Source organism: Lutra lutra, chromosome 7 (genome assembly GCF_902655055.1).
Source record: "Lutra lutra chromosome 7, mLutLut1.2, whole genome shotgun sequence".
Taxonomy (NCBI): domain Eukaryota; kingdom Metazoa; phylum Chordata; class Mammalia; order Carnivora; family Mustelidae; genus Lutra; species Lutra lutra.
In genome coordinates, this window is record NC_062284.1 from 114823045 (window position 1) to 114850253 (window position 27209).

General features: G+C 42.6%; 1 protein-coding gene and 1 long non-coding RNA gene across 2 annotated transcripts in view; one reads left to right on the forward strand and one right to left on the reverse strand.

Moving 5' to 3' along the window:
* The window catches only part of RAD51B (RAD51 paralog B), a 680659-nt gene that overhangs the window by 604584 nt on the left and 48866 nt on the right, over positions 1–27209 (forward strand). The window lies entirely within an intron of this gene.
* LOC125103903 (uncharacterized) lies at positions 1773–26957 on the reverse strand. Its single transcript, XR_007128525.1, has 3 exons — positions 26888–26957; positions 4934–5006; positions 1773–1917 (listed from the first exon to the last, which is right to left on the reverse strand). It is a non-coding gene; the product is annotated as an uncharacterized LOC125103903 (long non-coding RNA).

Consider the following 27209-nt stretch of genomic DNA (forward strand, 5'->3'; position numbering starts at 1 on the left):
CCTTGCTTGAAAGTTCCTTCTCTGGATGCAGCTCCCAAGGAAGGTTCTCAAGCGGTCCTTCTGGTATCTTGGCCTTCCATCAGTCTTCCTTTTTCCACTTCGGGGTTTATGTTGCTGTTTAACATTTATTAACTGCAGGCATTTAATGGGTGGGAGTTGGGATTTGCCTGCGGCTGGGAGGAAGTCATTTGCCAGGCCAGGATAAGGTGTGGTTTAAGAGTTGAAGCGGAATCCCCTTCACCTGCTTAATTCATTTCAAGGGAGATTTGTTTTCAACTCGCAAATTACCTGCTAGGATTTCTTGACCTGAGATCCTATCTCCCCTGGCTGTTTTCTTTCATTTCCGATAAGAAACACAAAGGGGGAAAAAAAAACAGACTGAGAGGCTCAAGAACATTCTGGCACTCTTTTAAATAAAATTGCACACAGTGCATGATTCTCTTTACTGTCTTCTACAACACAGGTAGGAGAAGGTCTGTACACATCAGAACCTGTGCTCCTACGGAGGCTTGCCTGACACCCCCAGGGGAGTGAGTGCCACAAGGGTTTACAAAAAGCTCCAGGAACAGCAAAGATGAGGGCAGGGATCCTGTTCCGTTTTGCTCACAGCTCTCTCCACTGCCTTTAGGCCGTTTGTTCAGAGCTGGTCGCCTTTGCCCACTAGTGACCCAAGTTTGCCTGCTGGTGACCCCCTATTGGAGGCAGGGTCTGTTCATGGAGCCTGATCAGAGGGTGAATAGGACTGAAGCAGGCCCCAAGCATTGCCAAGCAAAAAACCCAACAAACTAGGGTTACAGAGAGTCCCCAATAAATTGCAATTCAGAAGAAACAAAGCTAGAAGGCAGTGTCCTCCAAGTTCATGGAGCAAGAAGCTAAGTGCTGGTATAACTATAAGCAACAAGAGAAAAAAACTAGAAGAAAAAGAAGGAGGATGAGAAGAGGAAAGACCCTCCTTTTAAGATATGAATCAACTCCTTTAGGCTATCAGCTCTCAAATGTTCTGGTCTTAAGGACTCCCTTACACCAAAATGTGTTGAAAACCCCAAAAAGCTTTTGTTTCTGTGGGCAGTATCTACTGATGAATCCTGGGGGTATCCCCAGTGATCCGCATCTCCTAGCATTCATTGAGCCCTGTGTATTCTCCTCCCATGGATCAGGTCTGGTCTAAGTGACCGGTAGGGAGTGGCAGAAGACAGGGTGTGTGACTTCAGAGGTTAGATCCCAAGAGGGACTCAACGTTTCTGCCTGGTCTCTTCTGTTGGCTCTGGAGAAAGCCCACCGCCATGTTTTGAGTATCCTGGGAGAGACCTTCATGAGGTGGAACCAAGGCCCCCCTCTCAAGAGCCAGCAGCAAATGGCCAGGCTTGTGAGTAAGATGCTTTGAGAGCTCATCCTCCACCCCAGTCAAGCCTTTAGATGACTATCACATTCAGCCACTTCTGAATTCCAAATCCACTGCAACCATGAGGGTAACAAATGATGATAGTGGTTTTAAGCCACTTGGTTGTGGAGTATTTTGCTAGGCAATAACAGATAATTAAATCACCTACCATATTAAGAATTAAAACAGAAGAATATTTAAAAGAATATTTAATATTTATTTGTTAATCCATCTAATATTCATTTATAGGAATAGTCATATTTATTACTTCATTTAAATTCATAATTTTTTATTTGTTAAAAAGTTAAAATTAACACAAGCATCTTGTAAAAATAATTGTGTTTTCCACAACAAAAAGAACAAAATTTAGTGAGGAGAGTGACAGTGTTTTACATTTTTACAAATCTCTTTCATGTCCAGCCTAATAGAAGACAGCTGGATTCTCATATCTACTTCTGCATTCAATCAGCTGTGAATGTTGAATGTTGTTTTGATTGAAGTATCTGAAGGAAACCCAGCCTCACATAGATAGGTAGCTGGAAAAGGGAGGGCTATTTTAACAACTTTTTCAGATAATTGTGGTTACAAGTACCCCCACTTTTTAAAAGTGTGTTTTATACCATTTTGCTTCTATGAAAGACCCACATGAGTGACTGTTTTAATTAACCAAAAGAAATCCTAAGAGGATTTTTCACTTTTATGAAAAAAGGCAAAACAAAAACAAAAAAACCCGAAAATACTGTTTATTCAGCATTTGTTTTGTGGGGAGCCCTGTTAGAGGCGGCACATACCCCAGCCAGTGAGAGCAGCCCCGCCCGGCCCCTTCCCCGGGAACCACACTCCGCATCCCAGCGTCTAGCCACCAGACCTTTGAACTGCGTCTCTGAGGTGCATTTGTTAGCAAGATGTGTCCTAAGGTATGAGAAAAGCCTACGAGAAGCATTTTGGAGTTAGGACCCTCAAAAGATTTTTTCCACAGAAATTAATGGTGATTGCCTCTTTAATGCCTTTTCAGCTTACAAAAGATTTCATAGGAATGCTCTACTTTTGGGTAGTGGGGGTGGCCTATCATTCTTCTATGACGTTCTAACAAAACTCAGCAAATGGTAGTTCAGGAAATGTTAGTTGCAATGTAACACCTGAAATGGTATCAAAATGAACTTTTCCTGCTCGGATACTTTAGAATCCATTCGGTCTGTCTTGCGCTCTGCATGGCTCTTCTGCCCTTGTGTGATCCCATGATGCTCTGCATGGGTCATTTGGAAAACATTGCTTTACTAAGTTATGCAGATTTTCCAAATTGGATATATTTCATGACGAAAACTAGAAATTCACATTTGCTAATGACAGCACTGGTCTCATCAGAAACTTCCTCGCGTATTGGGAAAGTGTTAAGCTGCAGATCCAAGTTTTCCAAAATTCGAATTTTTGCTTGAAAGCTTTTATTTTGAAAACAGCTACTGTCAGTTATCTTTCGTGAAGTGACCAGCTCTGTTTGTTCATTTGAGAGAAAGTGTCTGTCCAGGAACCAAGTCTGAATAGCCAAGGTTATTGGGTCCTTTTGTGCAAACATGGTGTTTCATGGAAGGGCTAGTTCAGCTCATAACTTCCTCCTCTCATGAATGGCTTTCCTGAAAACCACCTTTGTGCTTCAGAATGCTTACTTTCCAGTTCGCCACACAGAATAGTCAAAAGACTTGCACTTGGGGCAAGATTTCAGAACATCAGTTTTGACTGCTTCATCTAAGACACTCTAAAGTCAAAACTGGTTTCCTTTTTTTTTAATTTTTGTCCTGTGACATTTTGGCAGTGAAGATACCATGACCCCCAGTTCAATGTCTGAGACCAGCATTTCACCCAAATGTCAACACAGTGAAGAAGGCAAATGATAACTTGGTATTACAATAAAAATTATTTTGAACTTGCAGACATAGTCATAGGGTCTCAGGGAACCCCAGGGTTCCACAGATCGTATTTTGAGAATGATTGCTTTAAAAAGAAGGGTGCCCTTCTATCACTGGCAGCGTTTATGGGTGAATGTACTATATCCTGAGACATACATGTACCGGGTCTTTGTGTCCAACTAGAATGGCCATCCTTTGTTGCATAAGCTAGAAAATATATGATTAGGCATCAGCTTATTCTTGAGGATGGACTTGATGTGAGACAAGCTCCTTATTAAAGGGAAGTTAGTATGTTTTCATGCTTCTGTTTGCCCCACTCATAAAGGTATGTGCATGGCAAGAGAAACTAAGCAGAGAGAAATTTCTCAGACCATCTGTGTTGAATAATTAAGGTAAATGAGGAGGCTGATACCTTCACCCTTTCCTTTGTTGCCTTTTCTTCTCTCCTTTCCATCCAATGCTCAGTGAAAGCTCAGTCGACTGCAGAAGACATCCCGATTGGAGGAGCAGTGTCCTTCAAACTCCAGGCTTAACATGGGCAGGGATCCTTACTCACATCCATGAGATAAAGCAGCAGGCCCAAAAGGTGGCGTGTGCTCAAACGGTTACGGCATCCATGAGGATTTTATTACCGTGGAAGACAGAGCTAAAGACACAGTCTCTCCCACAGTCCTCGGCATTCCTATGAAGCCGACTTAGAGAACACAGGGAGAGGCGGGGTTCTTTTTCACTCTCGTCCAGTTTTGCTCACACGGTTTTCTTGCTGCAGAAATGCAGAGTAGGTTGGAACCCCGCACCTGACTGGGCTCAGCTCTTTGGTGAGTGATTGTGTAGCTGTTCTGTCTGTGATCACAGGCCCCGTCTGCAAGCAGGGAAACAACAAGCGGTTGTGTCCGGATCCCTGGGAACTGGAGACCTTTCCACATCTGTTGGCCTGGTCGGGGGCGGGAGGAAATCACCAGAACCTTCCAACACGGGGCCAGAGCAGGGAGACAAAGGGGAAGCCTTAAGCCGCTGTCGACCCCGGGTCATATGACCACCCCGTGGTCCTCCCCCATCCCCTTTCATCCCCTCAGGTCCCCAACACTCAGCCTTTTCATCATTCTCCAGGTCAGCAGGATCAGGTTTATGGGAGTTGACCAGAAAGCTTATCAAATGAAGGCAGAAGCAGGTGTTTGCATCCTCCCTGTTGAAAGCTGGGTCGAACAAGGTTGACAGTGTGGCTGAGGCCAACATCCCACGCTAATTGCCTTTTCTTTCCTGGAACTCTTTCTCTCTTTCCTCTCTCTGGTTTGGAACCCCTAGAGGTCTCTGGGAACCAGTCACCAAAACAAACCCTTCAAAGAGCTAAGGCCTGAGGGGAAAAAAATACTCAGGGATGTGACATCGTGGGCTGAACAGTGGCCCTTCTATCTATGCCAAAGCCCAGGAAACACCATTTGGAGGCATCTAGAGGTTTCTACCCAGTGGCGTGCTGGAACCAGTTCCTATGAGCTTGTAACGATTGATTGCACACTCCTCTTCCCGACTTCAAAATCATGATGTCATGTTGGTGGCTGGAACGGACCATGGTGGGAACATTTACATCACGGAAACCAGCAAGCTGCAAATCAGGCTTTCTCCACTCCCAAACTAGTTAAACATTTACCAGCATGCCATTGCCTTCTCTATAGAGATTTTCATTCAAAGGATGATTCTCAGATCAGTGACATTTGAATTTCCTAGGGAAAAGAAAAGATGAGGCTGGTAGTGTTGTTGTTTAAAATATAGATTTCTCGGACAACCTGAGCTCACTGGATCTGATTCTTTGGAGGGGGAGCCCGAGGAAATGCATTTTTAGCATGTTGAGAAGGTTATTAATAAATTCAGTAAAGTTTAAGACTTCAGGCTCAAGGAGTGGGAGAGAAGAGTGGGTGTACATCTGGCTCTTGGCATCTGGAAGCAACAGCTGGCTTCAGTCCCAGTTGGCCTGAGAATGGACAGCTGTTTTCCCTCGAGATATAAACTTCATGGCAGGAAAAGGAGGTGGGAACTCTGGGGTTCTAGCCGCGCCCCCCCCAACAGAAAATTGGATCAGCCTTGGATCTTAGGATGTCTCTACTTTCTAACCCTAAGACTTGGACCCAAGATGACATGGGCAAATGCCTAGACAAATGCACCATCACTTGTTTTGTTGAGAGGGCTGGTGGAGCCCAGGGAGGGCCCGCGGCCTGTTTCTCATGTTAGATTGCTCAAGACAGCATTTTTCTTTCAGATTTGTACAGGCATTAGCAGAAGCTTTCACAACCAAATGTGATTTACAAAGCAAGGATCCTATTTACTTTAGCCCACCAAGCCTGGAAGAGACATCCCTTTGAGGCAGAAAGAAAAAGAAAAGAAAAGATGAAAAGAGGTATCTTTCTTTCCTCAGCTAGGAAACAGAGAGTTTGGATGACCCATCCCCACTTTTGATTTGTTTTGCACTACCAGAGTGAGTGGTTCCCATTCATTTTTCCTGAAAAATTTCATCGCAGTCCTGGGAGGTAGGCATTGATGAGAAAACAAAGACCCAGCCAGGTAACATGTAAACGGAGCAGGTAAGTGCCACAGCTGGAGTTTGGACCCCAATTCTTATGACCAAAACCAGAAAGAAAAACAAAAGAAACAAACAAAAGAAACCGAATGTGCTTTCCTCCCAAACACAATGCAGTATTTTCTCCACATGGGGTTGGAGCCCAGAGAAGTCCCTACTAGGCGACTGGGGATGTTGACCTTGAACATCTGAGCTCTGAGTATTGTGAATTCCTAAACCATCAGAACTCCGTATGTACTGATGCAAATTCACAAAAGCCACATGTAAAACTTTCAAGATTATAAGCTATTAAATTACAAACTATTAGATTACTGGCTATTAGATTATCCACTGGAATGGATAATTGAGAACCGGCCATGTTTATGAATTAATTTAGGCATTCCGCATATCGGTCATTTAGTCTTGCTGCCGTTCCTCAAATTTGTCATCAAGCCCTATGTGTTTGCTCCAACTGCTCAGGGCTTTTATTAAACATGAAACTTCATCAAATGGGAGGGGAAGTGGCCAGATGGCCCATTTTGGGAAAACGAGATGTGATCTCAAGTACTTTTTGCCAGGTTTCATAGCCCTTTTTTGTACATAGAAACTCTCTTCCTGTTCCAGGGACCCGTGTCCGCTTTGAAATCATTCATTCATTCAGCAAATATATATAGTGAGGACTTAGTCTATGTCAGACACTGGTCTCGGTGTCGGGAGGAACAGACGGCAGATAGACCTCATCTTGTCCTCATGAAGCTTAGGGTCTACTGGGAGACAGATGTTACACAAATAAATATGAAAGTAAATATGTGATTATACATTGCCGTACATGCTGTGAAAGATGAGCACATGGTACAAAGAGGAAGGTCAACAGCTTTGCAAGATCATCTGCAATGACGACATTTACGTGAGACCTTGGTAATGCGCTGTTTCGTTTTTTCATTTTCGGTGGCATCAGGAGTTGTGGAGAGTTTGGGACACGAAGGGGAGATGTCCAATAGGCAACTAAATATCCACATCAAGAGAGAAGTTGGGTTGGGAGTGAGCAACACAGAGGCAGGCTCGAGCCCTCCTGAGATAGAATTTAGGGGTGATGTGCAGAAGGAGAAGTAAGGTCTGAGCTCTGTGCCCTGGGCTGCCATATGTGACCTCTCTCTGGCAGAGAAGGAGGTGCTCGCAGAGAGGAGACAGTTCTGGAAGCCATTGGAAGAGGGATGTCCATATGTGAGTACCAAACAATCAAAAAAGTAATTCAGGGCCCCCAGCACACATCTGACTCCCAGCTCCTCTTGTCTCATGAGCCAGACAGGCTGTCTGTGGGCCAGTGAGTGAATTGAACTGGAGCTCTAGGAATTTGGACTGGCCTTGTCCCAGGCAGTGCTTCATGACACTGACTTAGTACTATCTCTTCCTTCCCCAGTCCCAAGCTCCTTAACCCCCAAGCTGCTGAGTGTGTAGGTATTAGAAAGAAACCAAATAAACCAGTTTACACTGATGTGTGAATGCTGTTTAACCAGCTAGTTCTCATTGAGATATATTGTTGAAGAAAGGCAGAACTAATCTCTCATCTGTGGAATTTCAGACCACCTAATGTGTTTAAGGTGATGCCCTTGGGAGGGAAGACACTTTGAGGTGGGGGCTGTCCCAATGCTTCCCCTTCCCCTTCCTGTTATTGTTCCTGCAGCCACTTTTCTTCCACTATTTCTGAATCTCTAGAATCTTAAAAAACCTCCACCATTTTCAGGGTGGTCCCTTTGGCCCTCATGGTTGTGCCCGTGACAATTATATTTATTAACAATAGCTGTTATTGGGTATGCGCCATATGCAGATATTAGGCCAAGCATTCGACACAGGTTGACCTCACTGAGATGCCAGAGCAACCTGTGAGGCTGGGCCAGTCACCATTCTCGTTCTGGAGGTGAGGCCGTGGAGGAGTAGTAATGTGAATCAGCTGCCTGTGGACACACCGCTAGCAGACTGAGATTTGAAACAGCATCTTGCTTCCCAGTCCACACTCCGGGTGGTGTGTGTGCGCCGGAAGCCAGAGACTGTCCATGTTTGTGTTTGCTGTCCTGAGAATCCGAAGTGAATCCCCAATCTGGTTCTTGGAGGTGGCTCTTACCATGCCTGACTCAGTTTGCCCCCTTTGGAGGTTTCACAGGTGGACAGCCCAGGCCAAGCCCACAGAGGCGGATTACAAGCAAGATGGGAGTTATGTGGGGTGTCAGCTTCTGTCTCTTGAAAGGACCAAAGAAAAGCCGCCTCATCCTAGAAAAGCTGGGGTTGAGGACACAATTTTTTCAGGCCAAATCTCTTGGGCAGAGCTTCAGGTAACCACAGAAGAATATGGACGCTTCCCTCACGGTTTCTGAGATGTCCGAATTTTTCTTTCTCTGAAACAGAGCCTTTGGAAGCTTCCATAATCCTTCCTCTCCTGGCTCAGAGGCCCAGCTACACTTTATAAAACAACCCAGAGCCATCTGATTTGAAGCATGTACCGGCTCGTGTGTGCAAGACAGTAATTACCTCCAATTCCAGTTAGGAAAGCTGAAACCTGCCTTTTTCATGCCTCCAACAATTATGGAAACGCCTTTTGAAGCTCTGGATAGAATAGAAAAGCAAAACAAACCAGAGCCAATTAGAGCCTGGGATTTGAGCATGGCTTAGTTTTGTGCAGCAGGACTCGGGAGGAACTGTGGGAGAGGGTCAGGGGTCACTCCGAACCTCCAGCTGCCAACCAGGTTTGCCTGTGCCAAAAGAACCATCATTTTGTATTTAAAATCAAGGCCTCTCTCCTGGCCCAGGAACCGCCTCTGCATCAGCTGTGAAGAAGACTCCCTGATTAGATAAGGCCTGGAATGCATTTGATGTTGAGCAAAAACAGTTCGCTGACAGCTTTCCTTACATGCCATTAGAATGTTTTTCCCTCAGCTGAAACTTGGTGAGATAAACTGAATCCCTGGGGACTCTTGTTTTGGGGTGCATATTTGAGGAATTTATGTGGCCTGAGTGCTATCTGGAGTTAAGGTTCTCCGACCCTGAAAGTCCTCTGGGCTTAGTTGGTGGAATCTGACCATTTGGAGTCAGCCTGGGTAACCGCTGCTGTAAGAGCCGGAAGCAGAATATGGAGCAAGAGGTCAAAGGTCAGCTAGCGGCCCTGGGGTGGAGTGGAAACCTTAGGGCTGGTGCTTCTCTATAGGACAGTTCTGTGACATTCAGCACTGTGCCCCAAAGTACAGAGATGGAAGTGGAGCTGGGGTATGGAGGTTGAAGCCACACTAGAATTGTCTTGGCCAAGGGATCTTCATGGCGGCCTTTTGAATTCATAGAACTGGATTGACTGTTAGGGCAACGTCACACTGTCTGAGGAGGCTGCTCCCTTTTGAGCTTGGATTAGGGTAAAATGTGGTACCAAAGAGCCCCAGAGAACCCACTCTGCTAGATTCCCCTATCCCAAGCTGAGAAGAGGAGCTTTCTTTTGGCCAAGGCATAAGTATGACTGACTCCACAGACTTGACAGTGGGTCTTGATGTCTTGCCTTAACTATAAGCAACAGTCTTTATGGAAATAGTATTCCTATAGAGCAAAGCAATAAAGGCACTTTGATTGGGAATGTATTTGCTGCCCTCAAGATGGCGTGAATGTCAATGTCTGGAGACAACAAAATGGCAGGTTCTGTGACTGTAAGAGAAAAGGTTCATGTGTTATTAGATCTTTTAAATAATTATAAGAGCCAAGATGTAGCACAGCTTCACCAAGTACCACGCACTGTTCTAAAGGCTTTGCATGGTTCACTCATTTACTCCTGACTCCAGCCCTGTTGGGGAGGTACTATTATTATCCTCATGTTGCATATGAGGAAAGTGAGAGAAGGAGACGTCACATGACCTGCCCGAGAATGTAACCAGAATCAGCACTGCTCATAATGGACCAACAGAGAGAGCTCCCGCCACGATCCCAGAGTGGTTTAGAAGCACTGAAAAGTTTGAAACATATATAACAAGATGCTTAAAATGTAAAAATCCAACCTTTTTAGGCTGGACAGACTAAAAATGTATGGACATAGATAGTGTGTGGATACTCTGAGTGGGTAACCGACTAGAGTGTTGGCATGAGAAACACTCCTGAAGGAGGTGTTTTGAGATCAAGAAATATAAGCACATTACATATATTACACTTAACTTCCCGAGTAGACAGATAGGCTAAGTATGTCTACAGGCTCAAACTGGTTTTATATAAAGTGTGCCTAACAGATCTAGAACACATGATTTAAAAATGTTCTGGAGACATGCTTTTGAGATTTTTGGGATAAGTTAACTGTGGGAGAAGGCTCACATTCTCCTATAAACTGTCCCTGGCAGTCATTACAGAGGATTCCCAGCTGCCTCTGTCATTGATTTGACCCCATGGGATGGGTTCTTTATCTAGGTTCTGATGACGAGCAAAAGCATTGAAACTCGAGATTTTTTTTTATGTTTTGGGTCTTCTCAAGAATGTGGATGCATCTGCAGCTTTTTGAACATCGTATATGGACTGCCTAGCCTTTTCTCTGAAGCAGGTCCCCCATGATTCTTCTCTAGTATGCAGCAGAGACTACCAGCTGCTAAGCAGGCTCTCAACTGTGCTACAAACATCCATGATAGGGAGGCTCAGATTTTACATTTGGGGCCTGTGATCAGCAGAATAATGGCCTCCCAGAGATGTCTGTGTCCTAATCTCTAGAACCTGTGAAGGTGTTGTATTTTATGAAAAGGAAACAGTAAGGTAATAGATGGAATAAAGGTTGCTAATCAGTTGACTTGAAAATAAGAATATTATCCTGGCTTGCACAGGTGAGCCCAATGCAATCACAGGGTCTTGGGATGGGGAAGAGGGTGGCAGAAAAGTCAGCACCAGAGTGATCCAATGTGGCCCACTGCTGGCTTTGAAGATGCAAGGGGGCCAGGAGCCAAGAAATGTGGGCAGCCTCCAGGAGCTGGAAAAGCAAGAAAATGTACTTTCCCCCTAGAGTCTCTAGAAAGGAACACAACCCATTCAACACTGTGACTTTATCATAGTGAGACCTGTGTCAGACTTTGGATTTCCCAAACTCTAAGATAAGACACTTGTATTTGCTCTAAACTACTGTATCTGTGGTAATTTATTATAGCAACAATAGAAAACGAATCCAGGGCCTGGTAGACAACTGCAGTGCAAAAGACAACAACAACCCCACGTCTCACGATCTGGGGCTGGAAAATCACAATGGTCACCTTGGCATTTTCCCAATGACCATCTAAAAACTCCCTGCCCTCCTGGCCAAGCACCATCTGTATGCGCACACTCCAGCCATCAGAGTTCTCCCAGTATGGGGCCTCTTCTCAGCTAGGGATGTTTCACTTCTGGGCACTGTTGCTGGTGTGGTCCAGACATCCCACCTACTTCATACCAATCAAAAAGGCCAGATCCTTTCAGCCAGCACAAGGTTTGGGGGATTTTCCTCCTCTTCCAGACAGCCAGGCATGACTTTTGTGATCTCTGAATATGGAATCAGCATGACAGAACCACAAGGGGACAACCTGAGCCACCCTTGGGTTTAAAAAGTTATGTATTAGAAAATGTGATTTTCTCCAATCTTCTGCTGTTCCCCTCACATGAAGATCCAAGCCAAACTCTTGAGCTGGGTTGAGAAACTAGCATTCCTGGGGTTCAGGTTCAGTCTCTCTTACTAGCTGTGTGGCATCAGGCAAGTTATTTAAATTTGTTGTGTTTCAGTGTTATCTGTAAACAGGGGGGAAATACAACATAAAGGACCTCGAGAACCTCTTGGCACGTGTTCAGTGCTGTGTAAGCGTTAGTTGTTGTTAGTACTGCTATTGTTCTGACGTTATTATAATTACATGGGTCCTAAATCTCAGGGGCAAGTCACTTGGCACATCAGAAAAATCAGCTTCTTCACGGCCTGCCGTGTATTATGCTTCCGGCAATGGACATGAACTACCACCGCACGGTTGAAGTTCAGGTGTGCGACATCCTCTTTTAAAGCTTCCCCCCAAACATCTCCTTTGGGAAACAGGCCCTGCCGCGCCAGGGTCAGATGAGTGGTTGTAGGGAAAGACCAAGGCCTGTGCTTAGAGCCATGCAAGTGTAGTGGAGAGAGAACATCGCAGTGGCTGACTCACTCCCACTGGCAGCCCAGCCCGCACCCAGTGTTCAGAGCTCTGTTCTCAGTTAGCTCAGCTCACTGTGTGGCCAACCAGGAGCCCTGACATTTAGGCCTCTTGGTTCTTCAAGACTTAGCTCATAGGTCCCCAGAAGTGGTGACAGAGATGGGGGAAGACTGGCCAGTTTTCAGGCAGGAGGCACCCCTAGAGCCCAGGACACTGCTTGTGTTGGCCAGAGGCCACTCACAAAAGGCTGCCTTCCTGGGTGTGGCAGCCAGCCTACACTGGCAACCACGTGACCTGGTCCATGCTGAGGGAGCAGGCTCTTACTGGCTACTTGGAGGCTGCTTCAGGACCCTCTGATCTATGACTTGCTCGTCAAAGAAGTTTCTGGGCAGATTCAGGGGCTCAGGAGAGAAGAAAGTCACATCTGCACAAAGCTTCAATTACAAACCACAGTAATAACAACGACAAACAAAAATTCTTCATGCTCTTCAGTATCGTTGGGACTGAAAAGAACAGAATTGACATTCTCGGCTTTCTCTTAACTTTATTTCTGTAAAAGAGGTTTGTATTTGAAAATCTTATAGAAGCCAAAACCATCACAACAGCTGCCTGAGCTAACCTGGGAGCCTAAGCAGTTTAGCTTCCTGACTTCTGGCATGTAGGGGAAGGGGAGGAAAGAGGAGAGAGGGTAGGGAAAGAATGAGCTCCTTCTGCATTCTGTGCTGGCTGTTTGGGGCCCATGAGTCACCCAAGACGATGTCAGACCCAGGCACCCCCCACTCCCAGGAGTCCCAGGTGAGCAGCAGGTTCCAGGAAGAGGTCTATGTCTCAGGGAAGCAGCACCTGGTAGAAGAAGGAGAATAAGCTGCACCGTCAGATACTCCAGAATCTGTGTTTTTGCTCTCCTTTCCCTGTATGATGTAGACAAGTTACATAACTTCTCTGCAAATTAGAAAAACTGCCTTGTATCTGTTGGTATTAGAAGGACTGGAAATACCAATACAGGGGTCTGGAGCACATTAAACATCCAATAGACAAGCAGTAGCTATTTTTACTATTAAATCTAACACCACTTGGGCCAAAGGCCTTCTAATTTAGAGAGTCATCTAACTAGAAGAAAACTGTAAGAAGTCAGCTAATATAAGTACACATAGAAAAGAGTTTAGAAGGAAATTCATTAGTTTTACTAATGATTGCTTCTAAGTGATGGGATTATGAAGGTATTTTTGTTTCTTTATACTCTTGTATTTCCAAATCTTACATAATAAATATGTATTTTTATTCTCTGAAATTTCAAAAATATTATTGTTTAAAAAGTCATCAATCTCAGTTTCCTGGCTCTGGTCAGATTTGCTCTAAAGCCATCCAAAGCCAAAGTCATCCAATCTGTTGCTAAAGCCATAGGGATAGACTCTACCATCCCCTGTAAAGAACACTTTCTTCTCCACATCATGCAGCCCCAATGGAGCTTAACTCCCTAATGGTTGCTACACCACCATAACCTTGCTAAACTCCTTAAGAGAAAAACTTTAGCCACTGAGAATTATGTCACCCATCACATTTCCTCTTTTTTGCTTTTAGCTGCCAAGAAGCCTTGAACAAATTTAATGCTCAATTACAGTAACGGTTAGCTCAGGTTTTTTGTCATAATTATTTTCTCTTCCTCCTCTATGGTTTAAATTTACCTTTCTCATATTCATCCAACTTATTGTACATAATTCTTTTCCTATAAACTATCTTAAGAACACTTTAGAAGTTGGATATAAATCATAAAGTATTTAAAAAATGAAATTTTACCTATTCTCTTGTAATAACCCATGATTAGTCCATTAAAATTCATATTTCTAAACATCTTGACCAATAAGTTCCAGGAAGGAGGTATGAAGAGAATGAAAGAGAAAGTCTCTGAGTCAAGGGCCCATATTTAGTAAGAAAAAAATTCTGACTGCAAATATGGATTTGCTTGAAACAAAATATTTACCTTTTAAACTGACTGTTTAATAATCATTCTAATATGTGCTGTGAGCACCTGCTGGGTGCCAGACACTGTTTTAAACTTTATCACATCAATCTTGTGTGAAGTTCTTATCATTTCTAATTGGCCAATGAGAAAACTGAGGCTCAAACAAGTTAGATAAATTTCCCCCAACCTCCCATCTAGTAAGTGATGAGTCTGTGGTTGACACCCTGTTCTGTTCAAGTCTACATAATTCCCAACCCATTCTGCTTCAGGAAATGCAGTTGCTGTTCTTTTTTGGGGTGGATTAATGTTGAGACAGTGAACAGGGCTAAAACCACAGTTAGCTGAGTTCCAAATCCAGGAGCTGGACAAGAGAGTCCCTTGGAGTAACAGGGACTAAATTGCTCCAAGCATTGTAGACTACTAAAGTTAGACTCACTGTTAGAAATGAAACACTGAGGTGGAACTTTCTCACTAGGGAAAGGAGGTTGAAAAAGATGCTGATGTCACTATCTGGGACTGCTTCTATGAAATTGTAGGCCTTTGGAGGCAGGAGGAAGTAGTCATAGCCCAGAAACAGAAACCAGGATGCTTCAACTACTAGGGGAATCATCATTACTACCATGGCTATGCAAGATCTCAAACCATCACTTGGTTCTGAGCCAGAGATCTCTATAAAATCTCTAGGATAGAATAGGTAAAAAAGAAAAAAAAGGAAAAAAAGAAAAAAAAAAAAGAAAGAATGAAAGAAAAGAAAAAGGACCACCCACTCCCAACACACACACTCCAACTGGCATCCAAATAAAGATATCCACTAAGAGAAACTGTCAACAAAATTAACATCTGTTAGATGAATTTCATCCAAAAGAAATTAAGAGAATAATCTGGCAAAGTTTTTAAACTAAGTGTGTTTAAATAAAGAGGAATAATACTGATTCTTAAAAGGAAATTGTGACAAAATGGGATCAGGAGGGAGACAGGCCATAATAGACTCTTAATCTCACAAAACAAACTGAGGGTTGCTGGGTGGTGGGGGAGTACGGAGAGGGTGGTTGGATTATGGACATTGGGGAGGGTATGTACTATGGTGAGTGCTGTGAAATGTGTAAGCCTGATGATTCACAGACCTGTACCCCTGGGGCAAATAATACATTATATGTTAATAAAAATAATTTTTAAAAAATAAATGAAATAAGAAGCAGATGAAATAGAGTAAAAAAAAAAGGAAATTGTGAAACAAAGTGTGCGTAAGTAAAATAAGAATTGGTAAATATGAAAAAGAACCAATTAAAAAGGTAAAATCTGTAGATAAGATAAACTTTAGACAAGACACTGAAGAACAGGGGATCAATGAATGGGAAGGTAGTTAGGAAGAAATCACTCAAAATGCATCCCAGAGTCAAAGTTATGAGCACAGAAGGTAGATTAAAAAGCTCCAATTTATGTCTAGTAGCAGTTCTGGAAGAAAAGCATTGAGGAGATACTGAAGAAACCACATTTGTAAAACTATTAACTGAAATAGCACTTTGAATTCTGAGCAGGATAAAAAAAATAAATCCACATTTAAATATTTTGTAGTGAAACTATAGACCTTCAAGGATTTAAAAAAAAAAAAAGGGACAATATATATAGGAATAACAATTTCATTGATAATAGACATGTCAGTAGCAACAAGAGATTCCAGAAAACAATGGAGTGGTATCTTCAAAGATCTGAGGGGAAAAAACTGTTAATCCAAAGTTTTATATCTAGCTAAACTGGCACTTAAAAGAGAGTTAAAATAAGGAAAGTTTTAGAAGTAGAAGGAATGAAGTTTGTTAGTCTTGAATCATCACTTAAAAGTACCCTTAGAGGATGTATTATAATGAGAAAAAGGCTAAGTCTTGGGTAAAGTATCTGAATCACAAAACTATAGTGGGTACAGAAGTAAATTGATTAAAATGCATTTCAACTGATTATAAAAATAAGTGAATCTGGAGTTTAAAATAAAGTTTAAATCAAAATATTAATTAATACAATCTGATGGGAGAGGGACAGTTAATTAGACAGTTAAAATGTGCTAAGACTCCTTCCCAGTCAAGAGAATAGATACTAAAAATCTTTATACCTTGAAACATTTAAAATCAAATGTGTGTGATAAAACTTTAGAGTAATCATGAGCTGAGATGAACTTCAATCTGTAGCTTCCAACCCAGCAAAGAGAAAAACAGAGAACACAGAACACCTTATCAACTTAATAGTAGGCAAGAAGGAAGGAGAAAAAATGAAGAAACTAATAAAGAAAATAAATAGCAAACTCTAAGTAAAATGGAAGAATTAAGTCAAATATAATAGTAAGCACAGTAAGTATAAGTGGATCAAATGTACCTACTAGAAACCAGAGATGATCAGATTAGAATTTTAAGTATCCAGCTATAGGCTGTTTTCAAAACACATACCAGGCCAACCCACACTGAACCTTAAGAATAAAGAGATGGTAAACCATACTAGGAAATAACCAAAGAAAGATGGTGGTGGAGTATAAATAACAGACAAATAGAATTCAGAGCAATTGATATTAATAGGGATAAAGAGAATCACATAATAATAGAAGGAACTCTCCATCAAGAAGACATAAAAATCATGAATCTATATGCCCCTAAAAACACAAACTTGAAACCTCAATATATAAAATAAAAACTGAGGAAATTACAAATATACAATCATAGTAGGAGATTGAAACTCGTTTTTACAAAGGCACTTTTTAAGAACTTAAAAGATAAAACCACAAACTGCTACACATTTTACTCAAAATCCAACAATAAGGGATACATATTCTTTCCTAAGAACACATTGAACATTTACGTGAATTGACATAACTGTCCACAAAAGGGGTCTCAACAAATTTTTAAGATTTGATGCTATACATACATGTTCTCTGATCACAATGAAATTAAATAAGAAAAACTAATCTCATAAGTAACTTGTGTTAAAAAAGGAAAAATGCTGTTATACATGAAAGCTTGAAGACATAACCAAAGTACTTGAGAGAAACTCATAAACTTGAAATTCACTAATAAAAAAATAAATATAAGAAGTTAAAAATTTCAGTCTAGAAGCAAGGAAAAAAAACAGATTAAGTCCGAAGAGAACAGATAACAAAATAATAAAGATTGGAACTTAATGGAAAAGAAAAACAACAACAACAAAACATGGAATCAACAAATCCAGAAGTTAAAAGTTATTGTTGAAAATGACTGGTAAAATACATGAAGCTCTAAAGACTGCTCAAGAAACAGGAAAAAAACAGTAAATAATATTAAGAATAAAAAAGAGACCATGACTCATAACTACAGATACACTAGGGATTAAAAAAAAAAAAATCACAATAAAGTGGGATTAGCAATTTTGTGAACAATTCTATGAACGACTTAATGCCAATAGATGAAACTGATAATTGTTAGAAAAATTAATTTTCAAAATTGAATCAAGGATACTTTAAATCAACCAATAACCCATGAAGGAAGTGAATCACTGTTCAAAATCTTCCATTCAAATGATGTTGAACCTAGGTGGTTTTGCAGGAATGTTTTACCAACCCATCAGGAACAGCTAACCTCTATGTTATACAGACTGTCTTAGAGTATAGAAAAAGAAGGACAATTTCCCAATTTATGAGGCTGGTATAAACTTGATATAAAACCCAAGACTATACAATTGTAGACTTGTTGTTATAAGCATAGATGAAAAATTCCTAAATAAAACATTACCAGAGATGATGATGATAGAGTGTGTGCATGTATTTTTAAAAAAATCTCCTAGTGGAATTTATCTAAGAAATGCAAGGATGACCCAGCATCAGAAGCTGCTAATGTCAGACACCACTTGTAACAGATGAAAAGAGATAAGGTCCATGATTATTTTATAGATGCAGAAGTCATTTGATGGAATCCGAAGTTTCTCCACTATAAAAACAGCAAACTAAGAATAGGAGGGAACTTCTTTAACTTGGTAAAGAGTATATAACAAATACCTTTGTAAACATCACTCAGTGGTAAAACCTCAGCTATATTCTTGTTAAAAACAGGGGAAAAGGAGATAATACTTATTATCTGTGCTGCCAATGCAATGAGGAAAGAAAGTGAAATCAGATGTAAGAGTTAGAAAGAGAAAAGACAAGTGATCTTCCTTTAAAGATAAGATAATCCATACTATAGGAAAAGCATTATAAATACAAAGGAAGTGAGACAGTTCCCTGAAGATAACATCAGTATAGAAATTATGAAAGGATGGGGGCGGGGAGGAAGGATGGATAGGCAGAGCACAGAGGATATCCATACATGTCATTATACATTTATCCAAACCCGTAGAATGCACAGGACTAAGAGCAAACTGCAGTGCAAACTATGGACTTTGGTAATGCGTCAATGCGGGTTCATCAATTATAACAATCAATCACTCTGGTGGGAGCTGTTGATAATGGGAGAAGCTGTTGGGTGGGGCAGGGGACTGTCTCTGTAACTTCTGGTCAATTCTGCTGTGAACCTAAAACTACTCTTAAAAAAATAAAGTCTTCTTTAAAATAGTCAACAGCATTCCCTATATACTGCATAAAACTAATTTGAAGGGAGACAGAATAGGACGGTAGCTGGAGAAGAATGTGGTATGAAGGAGAGTTTTTAAAGATGAGAGATAGCTGGGCAGTCTATTGCTGATGCTGTTAGAGTAACTGGTAAAGTAGAAGGGGCTGATTGTGCAGAAGTGAGATGGGGCTGACGTTAGAAATGAAGTCCTTGAGACATCCAGAGAAGATGGGCCCCAAAACACAAGTGGAAGGGTTTGGCTTTAACAAGAAGAGGGACACAGATACTACGCCAGTACTTTAACAGATGTGGTGATGGGGAAATGAGAGTTTCAGTCTGATTATTTCTGTTTCTCAATGAGACGTAAGTTGAAATCATCAGCTGAGAGCGGGTGATGATTAGAGGTTTGACGGGGAGAAGAGATACAGATAGTAACCTTGTAAAAATTAGAATGAACTTGCTAGAGAAATAATGCAAAATTTCTGGGCAGTATTGAGTACTCATTTGAGAACTATAGTAGTCCTGGACTTAACGCAGGATCAGTCAACTCAGGATGCCATTTTCCCCATTCATTTTAAACTGCCTCACTGACATTTCAGCCTAAGCCAGTAGTTGGGTTTGACCAGCGTGGGTGTGTTCTAGGCAAGTTTGACCTAGATAGAACAAAATGGAGCAAAATAAAACAAAATGCACATAAAGAAGCAGGTGAGCTTATATGATAGAAATAGGAACACTAGAGAAAGTGGCTGGAAAGATGAAACTGGTGGTTGGATCATATGACAATTAAAATCTAGACTTGGAAGGGGTGATGACCAGGTCAAGGCTATGACCATTTTAAAGTAGCTGAGCAAGGTGGAAGAACAGATCACTGGAAGTGAGGAGGTCAAGGAACTCAGAGACCAGGGATGTTCAAGTCACCAAGAATGGTGACAAATAGGGGTGATTGGGAGGAGTGTGAGCCGGGTTCTCCAGTATTGAATAAACAGATGACTAATGGAGACATGGTTGATGGCAGCAACAAAATGGAGAGGGGTTAGATGTTCTGAAGAAATGACCATCCGAAGAGCTATGGTTTTTATAGGATAAGTTGGAGAAAAGGCATGGAAGGAGCGGTGGGAAGCAAAGGAAGCCAACTTTCTTTGGGATACATGGACAATAAGAGGAAAAGCAGACCCTATTTCTGAGTGCAATGGGGAAAGCCATATATACTCAGGCCACCCAGGTTTCAGTGAAGGCACCAAGATGAACAGAATGTTTAAAGAGGAGGATAAGGACTTAAAGGAGTTCCAGAAAGTTTGGGGGAGAAGGCAGATAGTGGGTCAGATAATAATTAGGTCAGATATTAATAACAGCACCAGCATTGTTTATTGTCTCTCCCCCACTAGCATATAAACTTTGTGATGGTAGCAATCTTTGTCTATTTTGTTGACTGATGTATCTCAAGGACTAGAAGAGTGCCTGGGATCCTAGATGCTCAGTAAATATCTGTCGAATAAATAATGGTAGCTATTATTTACTGTGCCAGGGATACAGCTAAGTGTTTTACATGTAGTATTACTCCATTTTATAGATAAGAGCATTGAGGCACGAAGAGACTAAACAACTCACCTTAGGCTGTGGAGCTAGCAAGTGGTAAAGCTGAAGTCCACACACAACTCTAGTTGGAGTTTGGCTCTGGAGCCCTTATATTCTGAACCTCCAAATTACCCCATCTCCCTATGGTTGGGGGCCATACAGAGCGATATCAAGCTAAGAGCCCAGATGATGGTAAATGACCAAAGAACAAAGAGGTTAAAAATGAAACAATAAATATTACTGCTGATTTCAAAAGCTAGGCTCAAAGCTAATGAAGGGCATTTGCTGCCCCAGATGTCATATACTCTTGTTCGTCTCTCACTATGAACCTGGCACTTTCTGCTGTCAGTTTCCAGTTCTTTCCTCCATATCTTTACCCGCCACACTATCTCCCTTCTTTGTTATTTTTAGTTTCACCTAGCAAACCCTCAGCCTTTTCCACTAACTCTTTTCAAGGACAGTCAGGCACATTGGAAGCTAAGCTCTGAGCATGTGATATTGACACATCGATCTCCCCGCAGGCCTGAGGATCACCAGGCTGACTCACTGTCATCCCGATTCCAACTACGTACTCATTCTGGAAGCGCCCTTTGAAGTGCTAAGATTCTGCTGGCCATTTTATGAACAGCCCACACTCTGAAGGGAAAAACTAATGAACCTTCCAACATTTCAGGAAAACCAAGAAAGAAAATGGTCATGTGTAACTGGGTAGAGGAAATTTGTTTGTGCGTTAGGCCTCTGGCTCATGTCCCACAGTGAGACATATGCTCCCTGAGGTCAGGACACTCTTAAGGTCTCCAGAAGCACTTGGTAAATGGGACTGAGGGTCAGTACCCACAGAGCACTGGGGCTATTGTATCCATTAAAGTTCTTTGGTCTCATGCAACGGAAGCACCTCTGGCTGACATAAACCAAAAGGAGTTTAAAAGGAGGATATAGGGGGCCTACAGGATTAAGGAAAGAGTGGAGAACCAGTCTCAGAAAAGGGCAAGAGGCAATCAGGCTTCAGAAGCTAGGAGGTAAGAACCTCAACAAGGGTCCCCAAAGTCTGGTCAGGATACTAGATCTGGATGCAATGACTTTCCTAATGTTTCCATTCTCTTTGTCCCTCTGCTCAAAACTCACATTCCACAGGGGAGCAACTGATTGGCCTAACTGGATAGGAGGTCCCAAACCTCCTATCCAATTCTACCCACAGACTCATCCTAAGGGAAAGAGATTACCTCCCAAAAGGAAAACAGGGTGGTTGGTGTTAAGAAGAGGAAATGAGTGCTACGCATTCTAACAAAACAAATGCTCACAATTCCCAGTTCCTTCCTGGATATTTGAGAAGTCACAAAACCCCTTAGCGCCTCTCTGGCTGTACTTTCGGGGTCAGTCCTGACTTGGTCTGAGGAGAAAGATCTCTTTTAGGACCAAACCACACATGCTTTGACTTGATTATCAACATCAGACAATATTTCTTTGGAAGGAACTCTTCAGTTTACTGTCACATGGATGTTTCCAGGTATACCAAGTTACCTATGTACAATTTGGCTCCCTCTGTGGCTTGAAGTTATTTTTTCTTGTCTTTAAAAATAAAAGTCTTACCTGTTCATGATTTAGGTCACTACAGAGATTTTTCGTATTTTTTCCCTCTTTTCCCTTTGCCGCTTTTCCCATGGGTTTTCTTTCATTAAGAAATGGGACCTGACATTTCTGGAATGGCTAGCACAGTAACAGCACATGTGTTCCTAAAGAGAGATCCTGCTCTACTGTGGATTAAAAGGGGCTGCTCCGTTTTTGGAAAGGAATCATGAATCACTGCAAATTTATTTTGTTTTTGTTTTGCTTTGTTTACCTCAGCAACATCCTTTAAGATCAGTGTGATAGGAGACCCATCTTGAGGGATTGTTGGAAATGAGAAAAGACCCTCAATGAAAAGTACTATCATTTCAATTCTTCTAGACTCAGCCCATATCTTGGGATAAAATAGATTTTTAATGATACCGTTTGAGTGAGACCTTCAGATATTTGTTCTCTTTGATAAAACTTGTGTACATGGCATTATTATTTTCTTGATCTTCTAAAAAATTTTTCTAGTTACTACCTTTAAAGTCTTTTCACTAAATAATCTCATTTTATTTCTCAAGTGAGTTGGTTTTGTCCCCATTTGATTCATGTAGAAACTGATTCATCAGAAGATTGAGATCTACCCCAGTCACATAGCTAGTTAGTCATAAAATCAGGCCCCAAATCAGGATGTCTTCATTTCTGGGCATGTGATTATTTAAGCCAGGGATCTAAACTTGACATGGGGCCTTACACTTCACTCTTTAAAGGGCCTCACTCTGGCCGTTGTCTAATCGCATGGGCCAAAGAGGTGTGACCTCTCAGAGATGATGCTCCTACCCCTGGACCACATCCTGGATCCCCGAACCCTGCAGTTCACCGTCAAATGTCTCCAAGTTCATTTGGGTCTGCCTTCCCAAGGGTAGACTTTACCATGGATGGAGGCACCACGAGGCCTGAGTGGCATCCAGGGGGTGACCATGTGAGGTGTAAGGGGCTAGCCAGAGTGTGGCCTGGAGTGTCCACACGAGTACACAAGACCCTGGTAATGCAGGATGGAGTGGGAGGTGGGAAAAGAAGGACTTGGGGCCAGGAGCCAGCTCTCCCCGGCCTGCTGCCTCACTTCCATCCCAAGAATTCTGAACTCACACCTGGCTACCAGGTCGTTAGAAAAGCCTATTTTCTTCACTGTAGGCAGACAGAGCGTATTTTGTTTAACAGTTAGTGAGCTTGATTTATACCTTCTCAATATTTAGACATATGAGACGTGGCCTCCATTTCTCCTCTTGCCCCAGGCCCCACAAATGTGAGCCATGGGCTTGATGTGTGCCAACATATTTAGTTTGGCTAGCATGCTGGGTTTTCTTTTCTTTTCTTTCTTTTTTTTTTTTTTTAAACATCTTGAATTAGTTTCCAGCATTAACGATTAGGAGATTTCATATAAGAATAGAGATGTTTGGTTTCTCTTTTGAACAAAACAGGGACAATCATGTCATTCTCGGCCCACCTGCCTATGTGGCAGAAAGGAGTCGGGGCTATGTAGCAATGGTGTTCTCTAGGTGAGGCAGCCTTTCCAGTGTGCCCTGGTCCCCGCCTGCCTCCCTTCAGTCATCCTGGTGTCCTCTCTGGCCCCTGGGGGCATTTGAGTTGTCCCCTCTGATTTAAGTCCTTCATTAGGTATGTATTTTCTCTATAAAGCCGCCATGCTGACACATTTAATACATTTTTTGCCTCTTCTCTCCAACTTCCTCAGAGAAAACTGGGTTGTTGTTGTTTTCATTAGCTAAGTGTAATTCCCTACATTTCCGTACAGATACATGCATGTAACTTTGGCATCCTATTCCCTAACTTCTGAATCTTAAGGAGTCATTAAAACAACAGCTAGGAATGTCAAGAGAGCAATCTCTCGGCAGGGATCCCCCCTTTCACCGCACCCTGCGAACTGGAAACCAAACGGAATGGATTTTCTCACTTTGACCCTGGAGAGGGAGGGAGATTTTTTGATAACCCACAAAGAGCTTTTGTTCAGGTTTGCATCGGATAAATCAGCTTGCCCCATGGCGTGGCCCCTTACTTTTTCCAGGCTCATCCTTCCTCCCTGCCCCCCGAGGAGCCCGCGCCTTTCCTTTCCTAGGCCTACGGGCCTCCCAGCCTTGGGGTCTCTGGTGCTCAGCCTCTCAGTCTGGAAAACAGCTTTGCAAGTTAACCTCCGGGGGCATTCACTGGTTTTCCAGCGGGGTCCGCAGCCCCACAGGCTGCCAAAATAGGCTCTTTACACTCCATAGATGGAAGAGAGAAATCTGCTTGTTCCGTTGCAACTGTCAAGCGAAGGACATGCTGAGCTCAGATAGAAATAGCAGCGGGGTCAGGGCAGGGCAAGGCCCCAGCATTTCATTAGCTCAGCCCGCTCGGGGTGATTAAATGCACACAGTGGCCCATGAATGGGGCCATGGAGGGCAGCCACACAGCGCAGCACAGAAAAATCATTCTTTGGCTGCTGTCAGCTGGCTGAATGGGACTTAATTATTGGGATAATGAGTGATTTTCATTGTTTTAATTTTGGGGAAGGGGTGAGAAAAGAAGGGACTTTTTCCCTCATCTGGGTGAAAGGATGCTAAACTGTGGCCTCTAGCAGGGCCCCACATCCTCCAGGCTGCTGTCCGCTAAGCCCTCCTGCGTTTGCTGTTTTTGATGGATGCAGTAGGAAAGAGTGTGAGGCTCGTGTTTTGTGGTGGTATTTCCTTTAGGCCCTCTGATCCTGGCAGGCTGTGGCCTCCGAAGAGCTTGTCTGTGCTGGCATCCGTCCCCAGCAGCTGGGCCGAGCTCACAAGGACAGAGAGAATCCCCTGGACAGATCTGCCTGTTCTCGGCCCCTTCCAAGTGCTTCCAGGTCATGAGTGAATCCCATCTTGTTCCTTCTTTTGTTTGGTTTTAAACACAAGAGCTAGTGAATTAAAACAATCTGTTCAGGTCAAACATGGGCAAAGAATTCTCCGTTCCTAGCATTGGTTTTGAGGCTCAAGATCAAGCAGGTCCTGTGGAAACAATGTAATGACAACCCCCCCCCCCCCCGCAAGAAAGTCAGCTGGGGAGACCTGAAATGATTGGGGAAACACACAAGGGGGCCCTAATGAATTTGGAACTGGCTACCAGGAGAAGAAGGAGAGGGTGGGTTTTGGAGCAGTGAGGGAAGATAGATGAAGCCGATGGAGGCTTGCAAGGCTCCAAGTTTGAGTAGAATTTCAACCAGAAGCAAAGGGTGGAATTGGATGGTGTGTTTGAGAAAAGGAAACAGACATTGCTGGAAAGAGGAATCCACCTGAAGAGTAGGGCCAGATGACATAGAGGCGTGAAAGCCGGAGCAGGCTTTTCGTTTCCCTTTCTAAGTCCAACTTGGTCCATAAAAAGTGGTTGCTGTTGCTTTCATTTGGTTTTTATTTTTATCCCTACCCCCCAGCCCAGCACTTTAAAGAGAAGGCAAGGAAGAGGGCATGGCCTCCTTCATGGAGCACAGAGAAGGAAACTCCCTTTGATGTTTCAGGGCTTTTGGTTTAGGTTCAAGACCCATGCTGGTTCCTTCCCAGGGACTGCCCCGGCCGTATCTTCCAGGGAATGCCACAGGCCCTCACCCTACCTAAGTCTGCCTAGCTTCCTTTGTTCTTGAAGACTTGGAAAGGATATAAGTTAAGTTTTTCAAATCTGGCAACTAGGTGCATTGTAGCAAGCAATAGATGCCTGGGAAGAACTGGTTGGAATAGGTTAATGGCCTCCCTGGCCCATTTCCCAGGAGAAATGCCATAGTCCTTCCCAGAAGCCACATCCTCCAGTCACAGTCTTGATAGAATGTATCTGCCCATTGGAATCAATTCATCATGCCAGCCAGCACCGGGAATGGCCTCTCTGGCTGAAACAGTGGCTACATCCCTCAGGAATGAAGAATCCTTTGCCTTGGAAACCCATGTAGGTCAGAGGCGAAAGCTGGGTCTGGGTGGCATGCCGTATTCCTGGGGTATATTTTCTTATCTCTGGAACCTACTCCTGTGCTTTTATGTCACCCAACTCACTTTGCTCGTCACGGAACTATTTTGTCAGTGCAAACCTCTGTGGCCTTGCTTGGGCCTAACACCATTCATTTTGGAAAGAAGAGAGAGCTGGCAGAGCAGAACTTATAATAACAGCTCTTAGTATTTATGCCTTTTGTTTGAGACCGTTGTTTTTGATAGAACCCTAAAATTAAATAATTTTTGAATATGTACTCCCATTATATATATAAATATATTTTTACATTATACACGTGTATTTCTTTACTAACACATGATGTCTGTGTTAGACATTAGAAAGCATACACAAGATTAAAGGTTTTAGAAAGCTGAAATCAAGTTGACCTAAGCAATAGCTTAAAATTTACTAATCACGATGGCGTCACTGTGCTGTCATTACCTGCTATCACAAAGCACGATAAATGCCTCAGGCAGAGCTCATCATAAGTGAGAGAGGATGTGAATCCCTATGTCTGAGGGTTCTCTTGGGATTTTCTAATTGTGGTTGGCTCTCCTTCTTGTCACATCTGAAAATTTGGTACGTCCTTTTAGCTAGAATATGACTGAAGAGAAATCATTCTAAGAGAAGTATAAACGCTCGTCTTCTTATTTACCTATGCTTACACTACTGATACAGTCTTTGATCCGTGGTTTCTCTGCAGGAATAATTTTAGTCCCCTTGTCCATTTTGTATATGTGAGGTTGAACTAGATAATATCCATAATGCAGCAAACCAAGAACACATAAACTATAGTGACTTATCTTTGGTTCAAAGCCTGGTAAAGAGTGAGGACTGAGGACTGAGGACACCAGTGAGCCCGTGCAGAGCCAAATCTTGCCACAGGATGCTTTATCTCAGGAACGGTCTGTGACCCATGGCCACGGCCATGAATGGAGTGTCAATGTGTATATTAAATTTTATAAAGCCCAATTTCTTATTTCTTAGATAAAAATGAAGTTAAAATTCTAATAATTTCTGCCTGAATCCTGATGGATCCTCTTATGGAACTCTGGGATGTCCATCCCATTTGGAAATCAAAGGCCTACAGGATTAATTTCAAACACATTAACATTGACCTAAAGGGTCCTTCTGTCTAACCTCAGTCCACCTTGCCAGCCTCATCTCCCACTGTTCTCTGTCACATACCACTGAGACTTCTCACTGCTTCTTAAACCGGAAATACCCTTTAATAACTCCATTTCTTTGTACTCACTGTTGGACGGAAGCAAAATGCCTTTCTCCTGTTCTCCACTTGGCTAACTCTTCCTCAACTTTGAGGACCCAGGTTAAGTCTTTAAAAGACCTGATTCCCTTAGACCAGAGGTCAGCAAGCTTTTTCTATAAAGGGCCAGATAGTAAATATTTCAAGTGTTGCAGGCGATACTGTTTCTGTCACAACTCCTCAATTCTGCTATTGTAGTGTCAAATCAGTCATAGATAATATACATGGAAACAAAAGAGCATGGCTGTGTTCCAACCAAACTGTCTTTATAAAAATAGGTGGTGGGCCAGATTTGGCCCTAGGGTTCTAGTTT